The 17,974-nt window shown below is 44.5% G+C and overlaps 1 long non-coding RNA gene across 1 annotated transcript; it reads right to left on the minus strand.

Moving 5' to 3' along the window:
* Window positions 1–16,334: 16,334 nt before the first annotated feature.
* On the minus strand, window positions 16,335–17,711 carry LOC130391822 (uncharacterized). The gene is made up of 3 exons (XR_008896946.1): window positions 17,586–17,711; window positions 17,104–17,367; window positions 16,335–16,732 (listed from the first exon to the last, which is right to left on the minus strand). It is a non-coding gene; the product is annotated as an uncharacterized LOC130391822 (long non-coding RNA).
* Between the last annotated feature and the right edge of the window lie 263 nt (window positions 17,712–17,974).

The following is a 17,974-nucleotide window of genomic DNA, read 5'->3' on the forward strand; positions in this document are numbered from 1 at the left end:
GATCCAAGGTCTGCTGTATGCTTGGATTTTCAGAGTAGTGCAACAGTTAGGGTCAAATAATGACTTAAATATATAACAAAATGATTAATATGCCGTTTTGTGATAGTAAGTCACATTTCAATTTACTGTTTATATATATTGTACACCAAAAATTTGCAAAAGTGAATGTTAAAAAGGCTGTTGAGTTTGTTCGGTTTGCAGTATGTCATCTGTCTGTCCGTCTATCTGTATTTAAAGCTTTCTATCTGATCTGCAGAAGAATATTGACCAATGTTTTGTTTATAAACCTCCTAATAACATGACAGCTATATAACCAATGACTTGATTTACGAAATTCGGTTTTATTCTAATAAATTCGATTGTTGTTTGGTTACTGGTTATTTTGGAGGAATAAGTGATGTGGATCCAGTGTGTTCGGACACAGGGAAGTGATTGTGTCAGGGTTTTATTTTTAGAGGATGATTCACAAGTCTGCACGGGGTGGACTTCCACACACAAGACTACATTTCATGTTGTATATAGTTGAAGCTACGTTTGGACATGAGTAATTGGTTGCATTACATTAAGTCTAACGAGGAGTCCTCTCTTTTGTCAACTGTGAGCAGAATAGCATGGCATGAAAGAGCTCCTGGGGAGAAAAAGTTAAGCAACTAAAACCGATCTGGATGGAATGCACTTATAAAATAATGTATTGCGGTTTCATTGACTGACGTGCAGTTCATAATCTGCTTCTGTTGCAGTACTGCAAACTAGTCTTGCTTCAGCCTCTTGCTCCTTGCCCTCTCTCCCTCCATCCCTGTGTGTGTGTGTGTGTGTGTGTCTCTCTCTGTCTGTCTCTCACTCTTTCCCTGTCTACCACAGTCTCTCTCTCTCTCTGGTTCTCTCACTGTCTCCCTCAGTGTCTCGTTCTCTGTCTGAGCTGATCTTCTATCTGGACACCATGATCCTAGTGGATTTTTTTTATGTTAGGTAAGTAAAAATCAGTTTTTCTACTTAAATCCCTTTCTATATTCCTTTGAAGTAGGTCCAATGGTGCTCATGATGGCCCGGCCCATGAAATAGTAATATTTTATATAATGTAGCATCTAAAGCAGTTTGTTTGATTAATTGTATGTGCTAACATGATGTACTATTTGGGTTGAATCTACATGGTTGAATGCACTTAATGCACTTATTTTAAGTTTCTTTGGACAAGCTAAATAGGTTTGTCAGCTAAATAAATGTAATGTAATGCTCCTTTTAAGGGTTGTTAGATGTTGAACAGTGCCAGGCAACGTTTGATTCATATCTTGGAAGAAATTCACAATAGCTTAGTGTTTTACCTGATCATCTTTTTGGAAATGTTCCAGTATAAAGATGTTTCCACACTATGATGATACGAGTGATGACACTCTGACAACTGAACATCCAGTCTAATCTTGTCTTGATGTAGTTAGCAAGTTGCTAGGTAGCATTCCTATATGAAATCAATCTAATGCATGAACAAAATAAATAAGGGTGAAAGTAAATGTGAAAGTGAATCAGATAATGTCTGCATAAAATAATTTCAGCATTTCAGTTTTGGTATAGTTAACGGACAACAATGTTTTTAACTGGGCAGCCCGAAGATTTTCTGTCAATCTTGATAGAAAATAAAGAAATCTGATGGTGAACACTTATGTTAGAGCACCAAGGCGGTAAGTCGATCTTTCAGGAATCTGCGTGTTGTCCACTAAACGATGATGGAGACAGTATTTTTTAATAGTGTGTCAGAGACGTCACATCCTTAATTGATAGAATGGGAACAATCCCTCAGTTACGCCATATGTATTTTTTTGTTATGATGACTTGAAGTTTTTTTTTTCTTAGCTCAGGGCATTGCAGCTCGATGCCATTTAATTTTCAGACTGACAAAATTCTTAAAAAATCAATTTCTTTTACTTTTATTTCATATCGGCCCACACAGCCTCCACTGCACTCCTCCCGGCCCCGGATCCTTCATCTGATGTTTTGTTTGTTTTCTAACCGATGAGAGTTCTGAGGTTGGAGTTAAGCATTCTAGGAAGGAGTGGGGAGATATTGAGGCTTGTAGCCGGAGTGTTGTCTAGTGTTGTCTAGGTCTGAGCGATGTTGTAGACCTAGACATCACATGCGCCCCAACACCGTGGCGTTATACTATACGTTTTCGAGAAGCTTAACCCTCACTCAGACACAGCCATCAACATCAACTGCTGCCTGGATAGATGGAGCTCCACACATCAACACACACTGAGGCACTAGCGCAGTGTGTGTTCAGAGGAGGACGCTCGTAGTCGGTGAACCTTCGTCTTGACGCAATCATGAAAAGAACCGGACTTGAGCTGGGAGCAGAGTAGAACGTTCCACAAACTGGTTGGCGGGGACCGGCAAAAACAACGGGTTCTGCGACAGTCCTGAATTACGCGATCATTTTGTAACAGCGACAACATCGCGTAGATTTAGTTGAACGTCAAATAACACACACTAACGCCCCGTGCCCACTACCTCCGTCAGTTGTCCGTTGCCCATTGACTTTGAATGGGGACGGTCGCGCAATGCATTGTGGATCCGTCCGTTGACTTGGAGCGTTCGCCACCGTCAAAAAGTTGAAAAATGTTCAACTTTTTCGGCAGCGACGGTTCCGTCATCCAATCAGATCGCGTATGCAAATTTAAGCACTGTGACGCGACTCGGGCTCTGACGATACTGGAAAGCGGGAAAGCGGGTCTTCTTGCCTCGCAACAAGCAGGAAGAAGCGGGAAGAACCCGGCGAAGCGATTTGATTGGCTGACGGTTGCCTCTGCAAAGACTACTCCCCCATCCGTCAGCCACGCCTTCCCACGTCCGTTGACTGACGGTGCAGTGGGCACGAGGCGTAAGATGTTCTTTGGGTTTACTGGCACTTCAAAGTAACGGAGACAAAAGGAGACACGTTGTCCTTCTCTCCCCCCCCAGCGGGTGCTCTCTCCTGGACGGCGGCGGGGGGCTCCTCCCCTGTCCCGTCCGTCCCCGGTCGAGTCCAGGCGCTGGCCGGGTCCTGTGTGGTGGTCCCCTGCTCCTTCACCCCCCTGGCTGCTCCCCTCAGGAGGGGCGGGGGTCGGGTGGAGGTCCGGCTGAAGTTCACAGGAGGACGCCGCTTCCCTTCGAGGAGCACCGCCTTCAACAGCGAGGACCCCCGTCACGTGGCCGGGGAGTACCTCAGACGGACCTCCCTCCACGGGCGGATCTCAGAGGGGGACTGCTCGCTGAGACTGGAGCCGGTCCGCCTGCAGGACTCACGGGCCTTTGAGGTCGCCTTGAAGGGCCCGGAGGAGGGGTACTGGGGGACCCCGAGGGCCTTCACCCTGGAGGTCTCTGGTGTGTTGAAGGGAAAGTGATATTTATTTTATCACGCGGGGACAGTACACATTAATCCAAGTTTTAGTTCGCACTTAAATCTCAATATGTTTGACAAGAGGCTCATTTACATCTGTAGTTCTGGGTGTGTCAACAAAATAGCAATTACATTACGGTTCAAAAAATAATAATAATAATCACAGTAGCCTACATTATGTTGGTAATGTCAACACTTTGCATAGTTTCAATGTTTGTTTTATTAAAGTGTAGGTCCTTACATTTGTAGGAAGTGTTTCAGTGTTACAGCCCAGCCGGCTACGAATGAGAAGGCTGAATGTCCCCGAGTACTCCTGCTAAACGGAACAACACAGTTCCTTCTTTACTCTCACTTGAGTCCCCGACCCTTAAGTTCTTCACGCATCACATCCGGCCGATGGATTTGTGAAGTTGTTTAGGAGCTAAATCCATTTGGACACATTGGCCAATGCTTCAGAGAGCTTGTGTGCAGCCTGGTACATTTGGAGACTGACAGGTGGACATGCAGATGGGAGGTCATTTATATGTAAGCTAAAAAGGAGCCGGCCCAGAACGGATCCTATGGGAGCTTCAGTGTCCACCTTCAATGTCGCTGATAGAGAACCTCCTATGTGAACAGCTTGCTTCCTGTTGGATGGATGTTAAGTCATCCAAATAACGGCAGCAGCTGAGGAATCGGAGCAGGATAGTGGAGATAAAAGGACCCTGTGAGGCCCGCCTTAGCTCTAGAGAGACAGCAAATACAAAACCCTTTATCCATTTTACATTGTTTACACTCTAGACGACATTAATACCCATCACATTCAAACATGAACACGTTTTTAATCACATGAAGGCATTCCTTTTTTTAACTTCTGTGTAAACAAAGCTTGTCTCCCCCCTTCAACAGAACACCCTGAGTCCCCCGTCATCAGCGGGCCGGTTTCCTTCACCGAGGGACAGCCCGTCTCCCTGAACTGTACGGTGGGCTCCTTCTGCCCGTCCAGACCCCCCGTGCTGCGCTGGCACTGGGAGAGAGGAGCCCCGCCCAACAGCACTAGCAGTGATGGAGGGGGACGCCAGCTCCTCCTCCAACGCCAGCCCCACTGGCCCCTACTGCTCTCCTCGCTCTCCTTCACCGCCTCCTCCACGGCCAAGCCCAGAGTCCGGTGTGAAGCCGCCTACCCTGGAGGAGCCGTGGTGGGCGCGCTCAGGGAGGTCCACGTCACCTGTATGCACCTTCCCTCCTGTCATCCTGCTCCACATTCAGTTCACCCGCCGTTAGTGGTCTCTGCTTCTGTTTAGTTCACCTGCCCTTAGTACTTTCTAACCCCCCCCACCCCCCCCCCATCCCGCGTGTTTCTCCAGTCGCTCCCAGGGAGGTGAGGGTGGAGGTGCGCTCCCTGGTGGTGCATGAGGGGGGCAGCGTGCTGCTGGAGTGTGCGTGTAAGGCCGACCCCCCTGTCACCACCTACCGCTGGTCCTACGTACTGCACGGCCACACCGTGTCCCTCGACGCGCACACGCACGCCGCACGCATCTACAACGCAACCAGAGGCACGCTGGTCCGCTGCTCGGCTCACAACCTGATTGGTCGAGGGGATTCCCAGCCCACGCCGTTGGACATCCAATGTAATACTTTGGTCAAAAAAAGAGTCCTTTTCTATCCTTCTCCCATTTGACAACATAAGAGCCCTTTTCATTCGGGCCTTTCCAGTTTGACAAAATAAGTGATGTTTTGATATTTTGATGTTTAGTATAGACAGCTGATAATGATATTGTATGTAGGTTTATTGTTTGCTGATTATAAGGCTATTACATGGATTATTGGTCACAAGTCTAAAATAACAGCATTAAACAGATGCCGATGATTGACAACACACATTTTAATCTAGTTCCGCCATAGACCGCTGGTTAATAACGATTATTAACTGAGTGGCCACCGGGACGATCGGGAGGTTTCCCGGTGGGCCGGTCCAGTTATGTGGGCCGCGGCAGTAATTCGGGCCGCTGGCACCATAGATATATATTAACTAGATGCCCTACGGCGGCGTCTAGAACGTCACCATAGGCCGCCATTTTACCACAGTAAAGCTTCTGGTGGAATCTGTTGTAGCGGACGTTATGATATACGTCACCACACCCGCACTTGGAACTCGGCACAGAGATGGCGATCTCTCTGCTCCACTTCACCACTTTTTTCAAGGCGAGGATAAAAGCATAGAAAGAGGTGAAAACCTATAACTATACCCAAACCTATAAGTTGGGGCATGTGGAGAGTTTTAGTTATGTGCCATCTCTGTGCCGAGTTCCAAGTGCGGGTGTGGTGACGTATATCATATGCGTCGAGAGCAGCGAAGAGCTGTAGTTCAAAAAGCGGCCTCACATAAAACCTAAAATTATCAAACTTCTTCACGAAAATTTTTAGTTTTCTTGCATGAAAAATTATCATTTAAATTCACAATCAACATATGTGTAGGCTAATCCAGGGCATATAAAGACTCTCCATTGACACCCATTCATATTTTTCGATCTCATAGGTCCCATGAGCTCTACCGGAAGGGGCGTGACTTCGCCACTCCATACTGTAGTAACACATGTTGAAGTTGACTGATAATGAATGAATTTATTCTTTATTCTGCCTTAGTATTTATTTATTTATTTAGCAGCGATATGCATTGTGTGTGTGTGTGTGTGTGTGTGTGTGTGTGTGTGTGTGTGTGTGTGTGTGTGTGTGTGTGTGTGTGTGTGTGTGTGTGTGTGTGTGTGTGTGTGTGTGTGTGTGTGTGTGTGTATAACACGCTATTTGATGTTGAAATGCGACGTAATCCAGTGTTCACGAAACGTACACTGTCAACGTATGCTTTTGGCGACTGGGTTGGCTCTCAGATCTTGTTTCTAACAAGATGATATCATTAAAAGTAACATAAAGTAACGGTTTAATAACACAAACGCAGGAAACACGTGAGCTGCTAGTTTAGCGAAAGCAGCGTCCCTAACAACCTGACGTCGTTGAAACATGCGAGCGAGCCGATAAAATCTTCCAAATAACTATAAAACTAAAGATCAGACACAATCACTGACTGAAGATTATGCAAGTAAAAAGTATATTTCTCGCTAGATATGTTATTAGAAACACGTTTAACGGTGAATCGGTCCTAAAATATTGCATTTCCTATTCAGATAATAAAGATTAATAAAGATCATTCACATTCACTGACTGAAGATTATGTAAGGAAAATGTACATTTCTCGCTAGAAATGTCATTAGAAACGCGTTTAATGGTGTATCTGTCCTAAAATATTGCATTTCCCATTCAGATAATAAAGATTAATATAGGCTACGTAACAATTTCACCAAATGCTAGGAGAACGTATGGCCCCCTGTTGGTGCTATTCCCCCATTCATTTCGAATGGAGAAGAAAACGTTCGACCACGGGTTTGGACGCCGTGTTCCGGAGCCGCGGGGGATTCTGGGAATTGGGGTTGTCAGTTGACAAAAGGGGCTTTTGTTAACTTGTTTTGTTATTAGGATTAAGTGGGGTTGATGGGTTCGGGATGTTATGTGGTTGTGTGTTGTTCTATTAACATGTTCATTGTTCGTGTGTTCATTGTTGTCGACACCGTCACCGAGAGTGACGTGACCATCGTTTCTGGAAGCTGTTCCGTGTTGAAGTCTCGCTCAATAAAAACCAACTCTCGTTGTCGAGCGTTCAATAAACACCAACTCTCGTTGTCGAGCGTGTCCCCCCCTCAACAAACGTGTCCCCCCCCCCCTCAACAAACGTGTCCCCCCCACCTACAAACGTGTCCCCCCCCCCCAACAAACGTGTCTCCCCCCTCAACTAACGTGTCCCCCCCCCCTACAAACGTGCCCCCCCCCCCCCCAACAAACGTGTCTCCCCCCCCCTCCCCTGTCAACAACAGTCTACCTCCCCCCCCCCCCCCTCAACAATCGTGTCCACAATTTGCCGCGAAACCCGTGAAACCCAAACCCCGAAACCCGCCTCCACAGCGGCACGCGTGGATACTGTAGGTATAACACGCTATTTTACGTTGAAATGCTACGTATCCAGTGTTCATGGAAACGTACACCGTCAACGTTTTTTCTTGGCGACTGGGTTGAAATATCATACTCAGTATTGCACTAATTATAGTAAGATACTGTAAACTGCTATAGAAATGTCCATTTTCAGATACCAGTAAATCTATCAATGTTACCATGACTAATTCAACTAAGTTTCACGCATATAATACAGATTCAAAGAAGAACGATAACCCTGGTCATGTGATTTAATTGGACATGTTCAACCCTAATATATATATCAGTACATCTAAACAGTATGTCCCTTTGTTCCAATAACCAGACATAAAGGTGACTTGCGTGATAGAGTGGGGACTTGATGTAAAGTTCCTGAAGATTAAAAACTTTACTTCATCTATCTGTCCACGCCTGGGTGAGGTGAGTGAAAGAGGAACTTATTAAAATGTACATGAGCCCAGACATAACTTTATATTAATAGAGCTGAGCCAACATACAGGAAGACGATAAAGTTAGAGATTAAAGTTCAACAAACCCATAATCAACCAATATTAACACTGCACTGTATACCTGTTTATTAGTAAAAACTTTAATACTGTTAACACTGTCAAAACTGTTGTTGCTGTTCTCCGTTAACACTGGTCTGTTACTACTGTTAATAACATTAACACTGTTAATGCAGCTAATACTGTGGTATACAGTGTTAATACAGTGGTAATACTGTGGATACTGACCTCTATTCATTTTATTATTATAACTGTAAACACTGCTTGCGGTTCTCTGTTGATACTGTTCTCTGTTAACACTGTTGACTGTTCTCTGTTAATACTCTTCATGTTCTTTGTTGAGCCTGTTAATACTGATTATAGTGTTCTGTTAATACTGTTGATATTGATCTTTGTTAATACTGTTGATACTGTTCTGTTAATACTGTGTTTAGACCCAGCTCTAGGCCGTAACCAACGGAGAGGGTGATGATTTACAGAGAAAACGTAACATAATTGAATGAAGGACGAGCACTAAATTGAAGTAATGACATGTGTAGATCAGCAGCATCGGTAACACAGTAAGTGGATGATGGATACATGTTATGTAGTGGTGTAGAGTCGACAAAGCAGGGTAATGGAACAGAAACGGGAAGTTGAGCATCCTGCACAACGGAAAGCGAGTCATTCATTGAAAATGGCAGCTTCTGAGATCACATGACACGGGTGCTCCCATCTCTCCGTGATGAGCCACTGGCTCCTCCCATGACCTCCAACACATGAGCAGGGGACCCGCCCCCAGTCTCTTCGAGCCGCGGGGTCGGCACAACTGTTAGTACTGTTAATACTGCTCAGTAAGTACTGTTAATACTGCTCTGTTAATACTGTTCTGTTAATACTGTTGCTACCATTCCCTGTTACTTCTGTTGATCCTGCTCTGTTCATACTGCCTGTAGCAAATGTCCATGTTACACCCCACCAGGTGACATCTTTTGGGCTCCTCTAGAAAAATGATGCGCAGAGTTGGTGTAAAAATATGGTTTATTGCACAACTGTGATAATGAACATGGCAAGGGTGCTCCTCTGCCATCCAGAAGATATCCCCGAGTGCGAGTGCAGACGGCTGGTCTAACCTGTGCTCACTGATTACTCAATGTGCAACAGGTGTGCAGCCTCCCCCAGCACCAGAGTCCAATCAGACTCCGCCAGTTGTTCCCTCCTGACATTTTTTACTGTTGACTCGGTCATCTGTTAACAATGTTTATATTGTTCTCTCTTTATACTGTAAACACTGCTCTTGGTTAATACTGACCAGGAAGACTGGTTGTTACCATGGGCCCCACGGTATGCTAGTGATTACCTAGGACACTAGATGTTACCAGGGACACTAGATGTTACCAGGGACACTGGTCAGTGTTGGCTCAAGGCAGTAGGGGGCCCTAGGCAAGACTTTCTTTGGGGCCGCTCCCTGCGTTGAGCTGAGAACTATGACTAAAAAAAAAACCCTGAAGCCTGCAATTGTTTAAAAGAGATGACTACACATTTTAATTAACTAGACATTGCTACAAAACATAATAGAAGCTAGACCAATGATTTTTTTGCCAAAAGGATACAATTACAATTAATATTTAATTGCTATAGATTTGCTGTCATGTTTCACACAATGTATGTAATGGTATATATTGCATTCAAATTCATTACGGACAACTACATGCGTTCTCTCCCTGGAATGTGAATGCAAACCACCACTAGAGGGCAGCATAACCCTTTCGGAATGGATCTTGAATTTAATTGGTTTAGCGGGTCCTAACAATTGCATATTCAGCCAGTGGCGGCTCCTGAAAAAAATCTCAGGTGGGGCTATTTTTCTGATAATGATTGAGGTGACCCATTCAATAGGTGCTTTAAGCAACACCGTATCAATTTGTTGTTAGATGATTAACTACACTCATACAGATCCTTCTTGTGTCCACTAGATTGCAACTCCATAAACAAAAATGGTGTAGCTCCACAGTCAATTATTTAGATTCATCTAATGTAAAATAGGTAAACAGGAGAAAATAATGCCGGCAACAACATAAAGACAGAATTTGGTGCTACGGCCCTAGGTGCACACACTGACACGGCTTTCAACCACACACAAAATATCACGCGCACTTTACGGGGCGATCACCGGACGCATCTCCACGTGCGTGACGTAAACAGCGCGTTCCAGCGCTCGAGCTGCTCGGACCTCCCCGTGGGGTTAGTTATGAGGCTCCCACGCGCTCTCTCTCTGCTGCCGTCGCTCCAGCGCAATGCGCAACACACACACACGCACGCAGCACTGTGCGACTAATTCCGATGCCATAACAACTGGTTGCGCGGACTCTGGAGAGTCAAGGTAGATACTCGCCTCTGATAGATTGAAGTCTTTGGAGACTTACGCTTCACACGCACACAAACTCTCACACAAACAGGGAGACAGACAGACAGACACACACACACCACCCCATCTCTTTCAACGCCAATCGGTGATCCGGTAAAAAAAATAGTAAAGCACAGTGACTTTGATGAGTAATTTTCAGTAATTTCTTATTACTGGTTTGGAATAGTAACGTGTTACGCATTACTGGCATCACTGTTGACTTATGACTTGCTTATCAATAATAATCATATTTGAAAAGTTAAAGGAGCATTTCACCGGTGGAGGCATGAATATGTATTGAAATTGGGTCCTATATGTAGTCGAATAATAAAATAAAATTCTAATTTGGTGCCGTCTTCTTGACGGAGAAAAGGCAGAAAGTGACTTTTTGGCGATTGTGGATTGAAGACAACAACTCCCACCATGCACCACGATGCACAGCTTCGCTGCTTCGCTGGCCACTCCCGCTGATCTAGATCTCCGCCTATCGGAGACCTCGCTGTTCCATCTACCAAGCTGATACCGCAAGACTGCTTGAAAATCATTTCACACAACATTTCTAGTGAAGAATATTAGTTGGTGAATTAGTCCTCGTTTGTACTTCTTTCGAGATTTTTGCGTTATTTCTGGAAGAAAGTGGTCCAATCCTTGGTCGCTTTTAACTCACTTTATTTGTTAAAGTAGACATGTTTCGGTATGGTAACTATGAAGCTTAAGGGAGGAAAATACCGTGAGCTTCAAGCCCCGGGCTTAGGCCCGGTTCTCTCAGGGCCGGCTTGCAGACGCCTCGCTGCAGCTCACAACTGTGGGCTGGTCCACCTGACCTCGCTGGCCGGCCGGCCGACCGGGAAATCTCCCGATCGTCCCAACGGCCAATCCGCCTCTGGGGGGGTGGGACTAGTGCTTGTAGTCTTACGAGAATCCTCCCCTCTTACACTTCCTATTTACTTCTACGCAAAAATCGTCATATTGCGTCATCTTAAACAGGAAGTGTTGGAGATCGATATGGATCTCTCCAGTCTCTCCAGAAAATAAGGTAATGATGCACGACCATTCAAAAATATGAGTGTGTTTCTAACGATACAAAGCTTAATGGAAATGAGTGAAGTTTCCCTATAAACCAATCTATAGAATAATAATAATCATATAATTTTTTTTTAAATGAAAACCTATTCACAACCTTTTTTTTAACCTCTGATTTACTAGACATCTGGGGCCGTATTCACAAAGCTTTTTATCTTACCGCTAGGAGTGCTCCTAAGTTTTTACGTAGGAGTTTTCTTAAACAAAGCCGCTGAGACCTACTCATACTAAGGATAAATCAACAAGACTGAACTAAGAATGACGCCCCCTTACGTCGATTCTCGGGCACAAGTTTACTCACAAGGTCAGTATGGTGATTGGTTGTTGAGTGCAGGCGGTCTCGGTGAAACTCATCCGCAACATCCTGTAACATACGCTTCAATGAAGTCCTATCAAATGGTTATGGACAGTGCAGTTAATAGAATACACACATGATGACACGTATGTGCAGACCACGATAATGACGTTGTATGCACATTAAAGAGAGATAACGCAAACAATAAAAATACGCAAATTGCATTATATCAAGGAGGTAATTAAAATCACCATGCAAACTTCATCCATTGAGCATATATCCAAAACTCAAACACTTTAAAATCAGCCCATACTGCTGTTCAAGTCCTCCTATCATGATGAAAGAAAGCGAAGCCTAGACATGAAACGCAAGCGAAAGCCCAACTGGTACCAGGACCAATTGCTACTGAGCTGCTTACAAACTTGATACAATTTATCAATAAGGATGATTATAGATACATTTGTAACATTTCCCCTGTTAAGCGTTAATATGTGCACCCTTCCTCCATGAACTGTGGTAGTAGGGTACCAGTATAATCCTGTTGACAATGTGTTACATGTTATACGGTAACGTGATGATGTCACTACACTCTAGCTGCAGATGAGTGCGTCAAGTCAAGCTAGAGCGATGTTGTTGAATGACTGAGCGGCATCCAGTTGTGTATTCTGTAGGCTCTTCTGAACGGTGAATAAATATGCCATATGGCTGAAGTGAATACTATTCGTTCTACGTATACTCGATTTAAGCTTTACAGCCCCGTTTGTTTTAACCATCACTGATGTTGCGATTGTTGACATTAAGGAAGGCCGGTTCCCATACGCTACACTCGGAGAGATAGTTGGGACGGAGGCGATGAACTCTTTAGCTCATGGGCATGGTTTATGATATATTTTCTCAATACCATTTATGCATGTTACGCTCAGCCGAGCTCTCTTAAAACTGCAAACATCCTTGATGTACATCCAACATGTGCTTGATGTGAACGCACCTTCATTTACAAGACGCAAGCCTGCATCCTTACACATCCCCACAGTGGTTCAATAATTATGCTGCATCCCTTCTGTGGACTTGGGTATAGAATGAACACTATATATATACATATATATAAAACAACTGAACTGAGGACATATTTATACATATTTAGTTTCCCTTAACAGCGATATTCCTAAATTGTCAGCATTGCAAAGTTGCATTTTCCCTGTTGCAAAATATCGAGGTGTTATTCACAAATTCAACCAAAAGTTTGATACCCTTTCACACCATTATTTATCAATTCGCAGTCCTCCATTGTCTCCAAAACATTTCGTCTCGCTGCAGCCATTTTCAGATTCTTTGTGAATAGGTCTTACTGAGTTAGGAGTCCTCTCGAGGACTTTTAAGCTCTCCTAGACTTGGGTGCTACTTTTGGGCCTAAAATACTTCGTGAATTCCTCCAAGTAAAATCAATTAGGAGTCCAAAAAATAAGACTGACAGACCCATTATTTTTAGGGGTTTCTCCTAAATCAGCCACTTATGAGCAACTTGTACCCCTAAGATTATTTGGGATTCGGCCCCTGGTCTAGCCCCGTACTCATCCCTGCATCCCTTAACTCATCCAGGTAGCCCATAACTCCTCCCCCTAGCCTTTACCCATCAATGTAGCCCTTAACTCAGCCCTCTAGCATTAACTCATCCCTGTAGCCCTTAACTCAGCCCTCTAGCCTTTACCCATCAATGTAGCCCTTAACTCATCCCTCTAGCCTTTACCCATCAATGTAGCCCTTAACTCATCCCTCTAGCCTTTACCCATCAATGTAGCCCTTAACTCATCCCTCCGGCCCTTAGCTCATCCCTCATCCTCCCCAGAGGAAGTGTAGGGGCCTCCGTGGCCCTGGGCCCCAGCGGGTCTCTGCCCCAGGAGCTCAGATCTCTTGTTTCTTGGACTTCATCTTCCAGTTCACTGTTGTGTACACCACATCACAGTCCGCCCCTTCTCCCAGTCCAACAGCCCCTTCTCCCAGTCCAACAGCCCCTTCTCCCAGTCCAGCAGCCCCTTCTCCCAGTCCAACAGCCCCTTCTCCCAGTCCAACAGCCCCTTCTCCCAGTCCAGCAGCCCCTTCTCCCAGTCCAACAGCCCCTTCTCCCAGTCCAACAGCCCCTTCTCCCAGTCCAGCAGCCCCTTCTCCCAGTCCAACAGCCCCTTCTCCCAGTCCAACAGCCCCTTCTCCCAGTCCAGCAGCCCCTTCTCCCAGTCCAACAGCCCCTTCTCCCAGTCCAACAGCCCCTTCTCCCAGTCCAACAGCCTCTCCTCCTGCTCCAACAGGCTCCTCTATTGGTCCGACCGTGTTCATCAGTGTATCAATGTTAGCATAGATGTCCTCCCCCCTTTTGAAGAACACCTGAGTGAGATAAATATATATATATGTATATATATATATACATATATATATATGGATTTACTGATTGGGATGTCAAAAGAACCTCAGGGATCTCACATTTTCTCTCTCACACACACACACACACACACACACACACACACACACACACACACACACACACACACACACACACACACACACACACACACACACACACACACACACACACACACACACACACACACACAAAGACACACATTTTTACACATTTGACTTATTTCATGGGAGCTCAGACTTATGGGAGCTCAACTCCTACTGGCTCACATGTAACTCACACCCTGGTTTCCTGGGTTAAAAACGGTTAAGTTTAGGGTGGCCTTGGGACAGAGATAGCAGGGTTTGGCTAACCTGGATAAACATAGGGTCGGGTTAGGGTAACCCATTTACAGATAAGGTTAGGGTTACCTCGGTAAACATTGGGTTAGAGTAACCTGTTTACAGATAAGGTTATGGCTACTGTGCTAACCATAGGGTTAGGGTAACCTGTTTACAGATAAGGTTAGGGTGACCGTGGGAAAGAGATGGGGTTAGGATTATCTGGGTAAACATAGGATCGGTTTAGGGTAACTTGTTTACAGATAAGGTTAGGGTAACCTTATCAGGTTAGGGTAACCTTATCTGTTGGAATGTTTACAGTAGGGAAGAAGAAGAAGAAGAAGAAGAAGAAGAAGAAGAAGAAGAAGAAGAAGAAGAAGAAGAAGAAGAAGAAGAAGAAGAAGAAGAAGAAGAAGAAGAAGAAGAAGAAGAAGAAGAAGAAGAAGAAGAAGAAGAAGAAGAAGAAGAAGAAGAAGAAGAAGAAGAAGAAGAAGAAGAAGAAGAAGAAAAGGATGGAGAAGAAGAAGCTGACCATTTTTGATTGACATCGTGATTAGCTGAATTGATCCCACTGCCATACAGGGAAAGTGGTTTCAATTGAGATGATGAACTCGGTGTGACTGTAAGCTAATTATTCAATAATGAGAATAATTACATAATCAATGATGGAATGAACATTCGTACGAACAATGGCTAGCAGTCCACGTACCTTACGGCACACACTGCTGCAAACAGTAGACCCGCGGCTAGCACTGCAGTAGCAGCTATCCAGGGCAGTTGGTCTGAGTGTGAAGAGGTGGCATCAGGAATTTGTGATTTGACCAATCAATGCATATTAAGAATCCCTTGTGCTTATTAGTCATCAGAAGCCATTCAAAAAAATCACAAAAGGGAAATTCTTACCAACCTACCAATTGGTGCAGTACATCAGGGAGGTGACCTGGGAGTTGATCTACCATCCGTTATTTTGTTTATTACCTCATTTTCATGAACCATGATCTATGTCACTCCCTAAATTTTTTCTTACACGGCTTAACATGTGTTTTTTTGCTTTAGATCTTACTGCTGCTTTTGAAACAGTAGACAATGTGATTTTATTGAACTTCTTAGGCATTGGGTTGGCTTATCAGGTGCAGCATCAGATTTGTTTTCTATTTTATCCTTATGTTGTCCTTTCTATTAGGAACTTTTGTGTGGCCATTGGTTACTTTAAATCCTCCACCTCCCATTAATTATGGAATGCATCAAGGCTCAGTCATTGGCCCTTTTATATTTTCCATATATATTTTACCGCTAGGTCAAATCCTTCATCAGTACATCAGTTTCTATTCATATGCATACTACTGCCAGCCCAATTTCTTATTTGACTACAATAAAACGAAACACAACTGGTCACAATACAACACAGAATATTTGAAGTTGTTGTATATGTAAAACTTTCTTCCGCTAAACTCAGATCAATTGGATGCTATTACCATAGGGGCAGGCCTGAGAGCACTTCTCCTCACGGTATCCTGTTGCATCATACCCCAATGCAGAAATGTTGGTGTCATCTTTGCTAACATCTTTAACCACAAGATGATATCAGTCTTTGAATTGTGCTTCTGCAATGTCGCATTATCTATAAAATAGATTGTTTTTAACCAGTTAGAATCTAGACACTGTTATAAACGCTCTCATCTCTTCCTGCTTATACTACTGTAACTTGTTGTATTACTGTCCCTCTCAATACAGTGTCTCCAAACTTGAGCTATGTTTCTTCTTTCAAATACCTCCTAATTAATCTTGCTTGTCATTGTTACTTCATCAATTTCCACTTTTAGTCATTTTTCTTGACTGTATGACCACTTTGTAACTTTGAAAAGTGCTATATAAATAAATATTTTTATTATAATTATTATCATACATCACCTGTACTCACTCCTATTTGTGATGGGAGTGTCCAGAAGTGACTCTATTTTGAAAGACCTTGTAATGACTGATCAGCCTCACAGCTGGTGGTGCAATAGGGTCCCTTTATCTCCCTGAGGTCAGACCTGTCAGGGTTGGCTGTGTCTCCAGGTGGGGGACAGGAAGCTTCTGGCTGGTTTTCCCGGCAGCGTTGGAGCTCTGACAGGTCAAGGCTGTCAGACAAGCAGGGGCCCTCATTGTGAGGGAGCTCCTCAACGTGGCGTTCTCCAGGTTGACCTGGCTAACAGACATGCCTTCAGAACCCAACACCAGTTTCCCATCCAACCGCCACTCCAGAGACGGTGATGGTCTGCCCACGCTGTCGCAGGAACATCGCACCCAGGCTGCAATTCTGCTGCAGCCTGAAGAGGGCAGGATCCTGGGAGGAGCTGTGAACACAGGGAAGGAGGAAGACAACAAGAAGAGAGATTTTGGAGAAGTCATCTTACTTCCTGTTTAACAAAAAACATTGTTATCACTACATCACCAAACTCAGGGTTGTTCCTGGTTTTCAGTCAATCTGACTTTGAATGTCGACCTTACAATAAGCTGTCAGAGTGAACAGAAAAGCAGAGCAAAAACTGAAATGAATAGATAAGAAACGTATTCAGGTTTGATTAAAATAACCTTACATTTGCCCAATGGTTTTGAGTCAATCTTACTTTGAATTATTGATCAACACACTGCTTTGTCTTCGGTCTTAGATCGAGGAAACATTTAGGTACAAGCTCAGGGTTGATCCTGTTTTGAATCAACTTACTTTGAATGTCAATCTTGTAGACATTAGACTTTTCTGTGCCAAAGTCATTCCGGACCTCACAGAAGAAAACTTAATTGGCATTCCACAGCTGGATGGACAGAGAAGATCCAATCCCGATCTTAAGGATGTGTTCTCTGTGTATTCGGTACCAGGTGAACTCGCTGACAGCAGGGTTAGCATGACTGGTGCAGGTCAGGTTCAGGCAGACTCCCTCTCTGGCTGGAAGACACGGGCTGCCGACAGCAGAGGTGTTCCTGGGGGCATCTGAGAGAGAACCCACCAATCAGAGCCTAGCCCTCAGCTCCGCCGTCATGTTGGTTAGATGTTGTGAATTTAACAAAACTGTTCTGAATACAATAAAATAGAGTAAATGAAATGAAAAACAGGAGAAACATTAAAAGTCGTTACAGAGAAGATCAATATAAAAAAGTAAACAAATAATAAAATGTACTCTTCATTGAAAAGGTAGAACATTGACTCACATGAGATACTGAGTTGGTATCTTGAAGACGTCACAGTTTTGTTCCCAGATGGTATGTAGTAGGCCGCAGTGCAGGAGACATTGTTTCCATGGTGGAGGTGGGAGGCGTTGAAGGTCAGAGTGGAGGTCACGGTATCGACCTGCTGGAGCTGGGTGCTGAGCCCCAGGGCGGGGGTCCACGTCACAGTGGGGGGGGTGGGTGTCACAGTAGGACGGGGCAGAGCACCCCAGCTCCACAGGAGTCCCCTCCACCACCGGCTCCTTAGTGGTGGTCAAACGAGGTGCATCAGGGAGCCCTGAGTACCAAATCAATTTAGAGCGGTTACTATGGAGACCCAAGCATTACCAGCATTCAGCATTATCTGAACCAGGTAAGACCAATAGGACCTT

The sequence above is a fragment of the Gadus chalcogrammus genome, chromosome 11, assembly GCF_026213295.1.
Source record: "Gadus chalcogrammus isolate NIFS_2021 chromosome 11, NIFS_Gcha_1.0, whole genome shotgun sequence".
NCBI classification, from domain to species: Eukaryota; Metazoa; Chordata; class Actinopteri; order Gadiformes; family Gadidae; genus Gadus; species Gadus chalcogrammus.